Below are 9,638 nucleotides of genomic sequence, written 5' to 3' on the forward strand. Positions count from 1 at the left end.
AAGGAAGCCTTGCGCACCACAAACAACATGGGCAGCATGCTTGAAAGCTAAGTTGGATTTTCCAACTGAGCTTTCCCCTGGGAGATGCAACTTGGGCTGAAAATGAAATTAAAACTCCAATTTAATTCATTTCTTCACCAAATCAAAAGCCCATCCAAATTCCAAAATCCAAGAATAGAAAGTGTATAAATAGGAGTTAGTTTGATGTAATGGGAGAGCTACTTTTTACTTTGAATTTTTCCTTTTAATTGTCATTTTTATTTTTGAGCTTTTACTTTGAATTTCCGGGGAGAATTGAGAAGGGGAATTGATCTCTCTTCTTCTTGGTTCTTGCTTGAGCACTCTTTTATTTTCTTGCTTTGGATCTTGGGTGAAGAATTGAAGAACTTCTGTTTCAATCTCACCTTGAGATCTCTTGTTTACTTCTTCTGCATAATTGAATTTCATTTGCTATTTACTGCGTATTCTTCTACACTTCTGCAATTTACTTTTCTTTACTTCTTTTGCAATTGTTCTTGTTGGATCAAGGAAGGATTTGAGATCTAGACTTGTTATCTAGTCTCTTCCACCCTGAGATCTTCAACCTCTTTTACATTGCTGCAATTTAAGCACTGCCTTTCTGTCTTTACAATTCTCAAAGCATTTTTACGTTTCTGTTTGAGATCCAGTCTAATTCAATTCATCTTCTGCTTTGCTGTTTGATGCAATTTACTTTTGCTTGTTTAAATTCTACAATCCCAATTCCCAATTCCTTTTATCATTTAAGCAATTTACATTTCTTGCACTTTAAGCTTCAGTTATTTACATTTCTTGCAATCTAAGTTTCTGCAATTTATATTACTTGCACTTTAAGATTCAGCACATTTACTTTCCTGTTCTTTAATTTACTGCAATTTCCCCTTCCCCTTTACATTTCAAGCAATTTAGTTTCTGCCAATTGCAAACAACTCAACCAAATCTTGATTCGCTTGACTAAATAAACCACTAAACTAAAATTGCTCAATCCTTCAATCCCTGTGGGATCGACCTCACTCATGTGAGTTATTATTACTTGATGCGACCCGGTACACTTGCCGGTTAGATTTGTGTGTTTTGGGAGAAATTTATTTTTCACCAAAATATCTCATCAACCTCCAGAGTTTCTTACCACCGTTTCGGGCACCGAATGTCATCACCGGAGCTGTAGCTGCTCCATTCTTTAGATTTTTCTCTGAATACAGTAGGTTGTCTTACTCAGAAACCTTTATAGTCACCGTTTTGTTATATATTACTAAGGTTTTCACGACATTAAATGTCTCAGGGTTGAGTCACTATTGTTATATGGTGCTTCTATGGCTAACACCGTTATGGAAAATGGTCGTTTTGATGTCGTTGATTTCAGGCAAAGAGAAAAGGGTTTTTCATACCCGTTTGGCTTTGTGGTTTTTGACTGTTCTAGGTAGGGGGCTTGCTTTTAAAATTAGATGTTTTAATTTTAGAATGCCTAAAAAGCTTATTGAATAATTGCAAATAATTCACCAGAGTCTAGTATTACTAATTGATGTGAACTTGTTGAATTGTAGTTGTGAATGGTGTTTAATTAGTGTTGTTTGTTAAACTAAGATATGAATTATGTTTGGATTGATGCTGTGAATGTTGCTGGAAGTTCTAGTCATGTTAATTTCTTAATTTGATTGACGATTTGAGATTTGCTTGATAATAGCGAGTACTGTTGCAATGATTTGGGAATTGTTGAGAGAATGAAGGAGCCCGTAAGGGTGTTGAATTCGAATGTTAAGGGAGGTCCTGTCCAAATTTTTATAAAGATATACAAAAAGGTGATTTTGATTTGGAAATCCGACTTATAAGCTTATTTTAAGAAATGTTTTTATTTTGAGAAAAGAATAGGTTTACATGTTTACACATATCAAGAAAATGGTTTAATATTGAAAGGTATGATTTATATTTCTAAAGTAAGGAATGACTTGGGTTAAAATTGTCAGAAAGAGTTTGAGAAAGTGTTGGTTGATTTATTGATAAGAAATGAAGAGTTAAAAATAATTTGATATTGAAACTAATTAGCTTTTAGATTTATAAATGCTTTGATAATGGATATGGTTTGTTGGATTTATCAATGATTTTTAAGAATTGAAAATGGTTTGGTAGAGACCCTGGAAGGGTGGCAAAGCCCAAATTTTAGAGGAAATGCTGCAGAAATTTTTATAACACTTTGAGGCTTTGCTTAAAGCATTATTCAAAGGAAAACTTAATTTAAGCCTTATTCTATTTTGTTTTCAGTTTTTCAAGAAAAGTATTATGTTCTATGTTTACCCTATTGAGAAAAGATTCTTGTTTTAAGTGATAATTTGAGTTCGGTTTATTAAGAAGAGGAACTTTTATTAAATGTTTTGAGGTTATTATAGGTGAATGAATGTATGGTGATACAGAGGTGTGAATAAGAATAAGGTGTTGCAGAGGTATGTATAGTTAAGCAGTAATGCGGAGGTATGAGTATGTAATTGGTGATATGGAGGTATAATGAAAAGAAAGAAAACGAAAAGTCACGAGTGTAATAAATAATTGAAATAGATTATGATTCATGAAAATGAAATGTGAATAGGCCTTGTGCCAAATTGCTAATGCGAAAGGGCCCGCCTAACTGATAGCCTGAGATTGCTAATGCAGGAATGTTTGCCTAACTGATAGCACTATTTCTTACTATGATACACATTAAGATATTATTATGATGAGGCCTAACTGTGATGCCAAGGTGTCTAACTGACTCAGTAAAGAAATCATATTTGGGGTTCGCCTCGAGTAACGTCGGGTTGCGGGTAGACAACCGACGCATGAGTTCATGGCCTGCGCTAGGAATATGCATGCATCATAATGTTTGCGCCTATGCATTTGGTTGTGTTTGATTATATTACTTCTTTGTGATTGTGTTGTGTGTCTTATTGTGACTTGTTTGTGTGTTGAATTGAATCTCTTACTTGTGCTATTGATTTGTGAATGAACTGAGGTGATTAATAACTATTGTTGTGACTAAGAATTAATTAGGTGGCTAAGAGATAGTTGGTATGACAAGTTTTGTGACTGAAATCTATTGAGTTTAGAAATTTAAAGAAAAGTAACTAATTATCTAAAGTAAAATTAAAAAGTATTTTCAAAGGTTTGATAGAAACAGTTTTATTAAGTAAAGTTAACTATTTGCATCTTAATCATTACTTTTACGGCATTCCCATTCCCTACTGAGAACATGTGGTTTGTTCTCACCCCAAAATCTTCCACCCTTTCAGTGACAAAGGTTTGAAGACTCAATTTGAAGCTGCGGGTGATTATTAGTCTTATTTGAGTTAAGTTTATGTGTTGAGTTGCTTTCATAGAATTCCCTCGCCTCTTTCATTTAAGATTTTATTTTATACAGAGGGATAGGAATTGTATTCGAGTTTCATGTTGAATTTATTTGTATAACGCTTATTATTAGTAATAAATATGTGATTACTATTGTTTGGTGATCTTTGATATATGATTTTAGTTAATAGAAACAAAATTTTCTGGTACATCCGATAAAATTGAAACGCGATATTCAACTAAAGGCTCAATATTAAATAGTAAATAGGAAAAACAGCTTAGTAACAGTTCACTTTTGGTACGATCATGACGTGCTAAAGGTTAGGGTGTTACAATAGGGATCCTTCGACATGAGCTCTATTTATCATAGTTCGCTTGAATAACACTATCAATCTATTTTTAGCCTAATATAACAAAATTAATCTAACTTAAACTAATATATTAACTTAAATTTAGGGTTTTGAAAAAAAAGAATAAAAAACAACATGGTGGCAAAAACTTACCCTGAGAGAAAAGCGTGAAAGCATCAGTAATGGCGACGAGGCTCCACGGTGGCAACAACGACTGAAGAAGATTGAACACAATCTTCCCTTGCGCAGCACCCACCCATGACAGCAGAGAAGGGGGATGATGCACCACTCTTTCGTGGTACATTTTATGCTTAACTGAGTGGATTTTATCATCTTTTCCCACATTTATTCAATGAAATAGCATGGTTTCATAATTTTCTCCTAATTTGTGCTTAAATGTGAAAACATGCTTTTTAGGCCTTTAATTTGCAAATTTTGATTCACCTTCGATTCCACTAGATGCCTTGATGTGTTTATTAGTGAATTCAGGTTAAAAAGGCTAGGAATGGATCAAAGGAATGAAGAGAAAAGCATGCAAAGTTGAGAAACCATGGAAAATCAAGGATTTAGGATGCACTCATCGACGCGCACGCGTAGCAAACACGCACGCGGGGAATTGAAGTCGCATGGCGACGCGTACGCATCGATGCTCGCATGTGACTTGATGAGCAGATATTTTATACGCTTTTTTGGGGTATTTTCATATAGTTTTTAGTAGGATTTAGCTACTTTTTAGTATATTTTTATTAGTTTTTATGAAAAAATCACATTTCTGGACTTTACTATGAGTTTGTATGTTTTTCTGTGATTTCAGGTATTTTCTGGCTGAAATTGAGGGACCTGAGCAAAAATCTGATTCAGAGGCTGAAAAAGGACTGCAGATGCTGTTGGATTCTGACCTCCCTGCACTCGAAATGGATTTTCTGGAGCTACAAAAACCCAATTGGCACGCTCTCAATTTTGTTGGAAATTAGACATCTAGGGCTTTCCAGAAATATATAATAGTCTATACTTTGCCCGAGCTTTGATGACGCAAACTGGCATTTAAACGCCAACTTCCTTTCCTATTCTAAAGTTAAACGCCAGAAAGAGGTTACAAACCAGAGTTAAACGCCACAAACAGGCTGCAACCTGGCGTTTAACTCCATGAGAAGCCTCTACAGGTGTAAAGCTCAATGCTCAGCCCAAGCACACACCAAGTGGGCCCCGGAAGTGGATTTCTGCACTAGCTATCTTAGTTTACTCATTTTCTGTAAACCTAGGTCACTAGTTCAGTATAAAAACTACTTTTAGAGACTTACTATGGATCTCATGACATTTTTACATCCGAATTTTGTTTCTTCTATGGCATGAGTCTCTAAAATCCATGGTTGGGGGTGAGGAGCTCTGCTGTGTTTCGATGAATTAATGCAATTAGTACTGTTTTCCATTCAATCATGCTTGTTTCTATTCTAAGATATTCACTCGCATTTCAACATGATGAATGTGATGATTCGTGATACTTATCACCATTCTCAACCTATGAACGCGTGCCTGGCAACCACTTCCATTCTACCTTAGATTGAGTGTGTATCTCTTTGGTTCCTGGTTCATGAGTTTGATTGCCTCTCCTGACAACAGAGCATTTAAATCTGTGAGATCAGAATCTTTGTGGTATAAGCTAGAATCAATTGGTAGCATTCCTGAGATCCGGAAAGTCTAAACCTTGTCTGTGGTATTCTGAGTAGGATCTGGGAAGGGTTGACTGTGACGAACTTCAAACTCATGAATGCTGGGTGCAGTGACAGTGTGCAAAAGGATCAATGGATCCTATTCCAACAATAGTAAGAACCAACAGATGATTTGCCATGTACATGGACCCTTTTCACTGAGAGGATGGCTGGTAGCCACTGACAACGGTGATCCACCAACATACAGCTTTCCATGGAAGGAGCCTTGCGTGCATGAAGAAGAAGACAGTAGGAAAGCAGAGATTCAGAAGACAGAGCATCTCCGGAACCTCAGCCTGTTTCTCATTACTGAATCACAAGTAACCTGTTATTTTATGTTATTTAGTTTTCATAAACAAAAGTAATTTTTATCATTAATCTCCTGACTAAGATTTACAAGATAACTATAGATTGCTTCAAGCCAACAATCTCTGTGGGATCGACCCTTACTCACGTAAGGTATTACTTGGACGACCAGTGCACTTGCTGGTTAGTTGTACGGAATTGCAAAAGTGTGATTGTGATTCCGTGCACCATGACCTCATTAAAGTGAAAATGTTGGGGGCAATTTCTGGGCTTCCCAGGCCCAAATCCAACTCATTTTCTGAGCCTATTACATGCTAAAATCAAGAGGAGTCAAGGGGGGAACACATAGTTTAGTTTACACCATGCTTCAGTTAGTTTCTAGAGAGAGAAGCTCTCTCTTCTCTCTAGAATTAGGTTAGATGGAGATTAGGATTTCTTAGATCTAGGTTTAATGCATGCTTTGATTTACTTTTCCTTTACAATTTCTTGTTCTTGTACCTTTGCTTTCTTAGTTTAGCATTTTAATCCTTGTAATTGTTTACTCTGTTGTTGATGCACTCTTGGTTCTTCTATTTTTCTTTTAATGCAATTTATGTTTGATTTCTTCTATTGTTGATTTGAATTGTTGTCATTACTTTCCTTGCAATTGGTAGTTGTAGATCTATATTTCTTGCAATTTTATCTTGCTTTTCTTTTGTGCCTTCCAAGTGTTTGACAAAATGCTTGGAAGGATGTTAGAGTAGACTTTTTCTCCTCTTGGCTTGGGTTGAGTAATTAGAGACTCTTGAGTTATCAAACTCTTTTGTTGATTGATAATTGGAATTGCTAATTGATTTGAATGATACTAACTCTAGTCTTTCCTTAGGATTTGACTAGGACTTGTGGACTCAAATTGATTATCTCCACTTGACTTTCCTTCATAGTTAGAGGTTGACTAAGTGGAGCAATGGACAATTCTCATCACAATTGATGATGATAATGAGGATAGGACTTCTAATTCTCATTCCTTGCCAAGAGTTTTCTTAGTTATTAGTTTACTTCTTTTGCTATTTACATTTCTTGTCCCTTATTCAAAACCCCAAAATACTTGTCCCATAACCAATAACAAGAACACTTCCCTGCAATTCCTTTGAGAGACGACCCAAGGTTTAAATACTTCGGTTATTTTTATTGGGATTTGTACTTGTGACAAACAATTTTTTGCATGAGAGGATTATTTGTTGGTTTAGAAATTATACTTGCAACGAGATTTCATTTATCAAATTCTAAACCATACGAAAATTCACTCATCAAAATGGCGCCGTTGCCGGGGAGTTGCAATGGTGTTATGTTATTGGCTATTGTGAATATGTTAATATTGTGAATATCTTGCTTTTTGGTTATCTCTTGGTTTTGCTAGTAATTAGGAGTTTACTCTTTCTTTGTGTCTTTGAGATTTTTGTTTTGATTTTCCCTTGTCCATGTGAATTCTCATCCTTGTGGTTTTGGATATGGTTATGACTATGTTGTAGGTAATGGAAACTTAAATGATGGCTCACATTATAGGAGAGATTAATTCTTGAGAAGAGAGCCACATCCATATGAGCAATCTGCAATCATCATGGCAACCTCCTCAACCAGGCTACCATGATTGCAACCCCTCCTATGATGCATATCATTCCAATGGATATGATGGTTCTTATCATGATTATGCCACTCAACCACCATCATTCCATGCACCATACTTCCAACATAGTCCTCAAACTCCATCATTCCAACCACCATACTCCCAATCCACACCATATTTCCATCAATCACCTCCATATAATCCTAATCCATATCCTCCATATGCACACACTTACAACCATTATGAACAAGCACCCATGGAACCACCACCACTTCAACATCACTACCCCATGGATGATACACTAGGTATCATTTCTCAAGAGCAAGAAGAGTTCCAAACCGCACTCACCGGTTTCACCTCCGCCCTCCAAGAGCTTATATCGCGTATACCTCTATCTTCTACCAACAACCAAAACACCTTCCAACCTCCAAGCTTTGATGAACCTCCTTTCCAACCACATGACAAATTCTCCTTTCCACCGCCACCCTCCATGAAAGAACATCCATATCCATCAATCCAAGAGCAACATGATCCTAATTATGCGATTGAATGGAACAAGAGAGAAGGGATCGTCTTAGGGAATTAATGGATCGGATTCACTCATCCATACTTCAAGAGAAGTAAGAGGAGGCCCAAAAGGTGGAGGTAGTAGAGACCCTTGAAGATGAAGGAATAGTTGAAGAAGATCTAGGGGAGGTTGGACAAGAAGGAAGCTCCATCATTGAAGACAACTCTACACCAAGTGACAATGGTGATCTTGTTGAAGCTTCTTCTATTGAAAGTGAAACCAATGTTGAGGAGGAATGTATACACCCTCCAACACACATTTTGATTAATGAGAAAGAGTTGGAAGGAGTTAGCAAACAAGAGGAAATTGAAGAAGGTTATCAAAAGATGGAAGTCATTAAGGAGGAACCAAAGGAAGTTGAGCCTACAATGTCAAGACCATTGGATATCTTCCTTGCTAAGTCACTATCCAAATTACAAGTTGAATGGTTAATCATCTCATCTTTTAATTTCCTTGGCCCATATCAATATGCATTGTTAGAAACGGATGGTCAACTTAGAGATATGAGTGGGTTAGAAAGTAGAAACGAATTGGGTGTTGGTTGGCAACAAAAATCAAGGTGCATAGTGGAAGGAAGCTCAAATTTTAGGATTCATGGGTGGAGTGAAGCTCAATTCAAGGGATTTAGGATGATGAATAGGAGTTATAAGGAGAATTCAATAAGTTTGTCAACCAATTGGAAGCATGAAGTTCAAGAAGAAAAAGGGTTGACAAACAAAGTATGGGACCCCAGAATATACATAGATAATCATCAAATTTGGGGCCTTGGTACTCGCTTGAGATCTCTTGGTGGCTTGACGCGCTTATTTTGGGATCCCGGAGGACATTGGAAATGCAAGCATTGGTGGGGATTCAAGAAAGAGTTCAAATATAAACCACCCTAGCAAGTACCCCATCAATGGTCCAACTTAAAGACTTAAAATAAAAGTGTTAGGTGGGAGACACCCCACCATGGTAAACTTTTTCCATTCTCTTGTATATATAATCAATGAATGAATTGGGTTGCCATTGTTAGGTAGATTTCTTATTTTCATACTTTAGCATATTTTGCTTTGATTACTAGGTTACTGGTGCACGAAAATTACTTCACACTATGTAATTCCGCACAACTAACCAGCAAGTGCACTGGGTCGTCCAAGTAATACCTTACGTGAGTAAGGGTTGAATCCCACGGAGATTGTTGGCTTGAAGCAATCTATGGTTATCTTGTAACTCTTAGTCAGGAAAATAATTCACTTATCAAATTGAATTACGAAAAATAAGAGAGTATGAAATAAATACTTATTATGCAGTAATGGAGAATATATTGGGGTTTTGGAGATGCTTTGTCTTCTGAATTTCAGCTTTTCTCTTGTATTCCTCTTCCCTCATGCATGAAAAAGTGCAAAGTTCCTTCCATGGCAAGCTCTATGTAAGGTGTCATCGTTGTCAATGGCTACTTCCCATCTCCTCAGTGAAAATGGTCCAAATGCTCTGCCACAGCACGGCTAATCATCTAGAGGTTCTCGATCATACTGGAATAGGATTTATTATCCTTTTGTGTCTGTCACTACGCCCAGCACTCGCGAGTTTGAAGCCCATCACAGTCATCCAATCCCAGAATCCTACTCGAAATACCACAGACAAGGTTTAGACTTTCCGGATTCTCCTGAATGACGCCATCAATTCTAGCTTATACCACGAAGATTCTGATTATGGAATCTAAGAGATACTCATTCAATCTAATATAGAACAGAAGTGGTTGTCATGCACACGTTCATGGGTTG

This window comes from Arachis hypogaea, chromosome 11 (assembly GCF_003086295.3).
Source record: "Arachis hypogaea cultivar Tifrunner chromosome 11, arahy.Tifrunner.gnm2.J5K5, whole genome shotgun sequence".
NCBI classification, from domain to species: domain Eukaryota; kingdom Viridiplantae; phylum Streptophyta; class Magnoliopsida; order Fabales; family Fabaceae; genus Arachis; species Arachis hypogaea.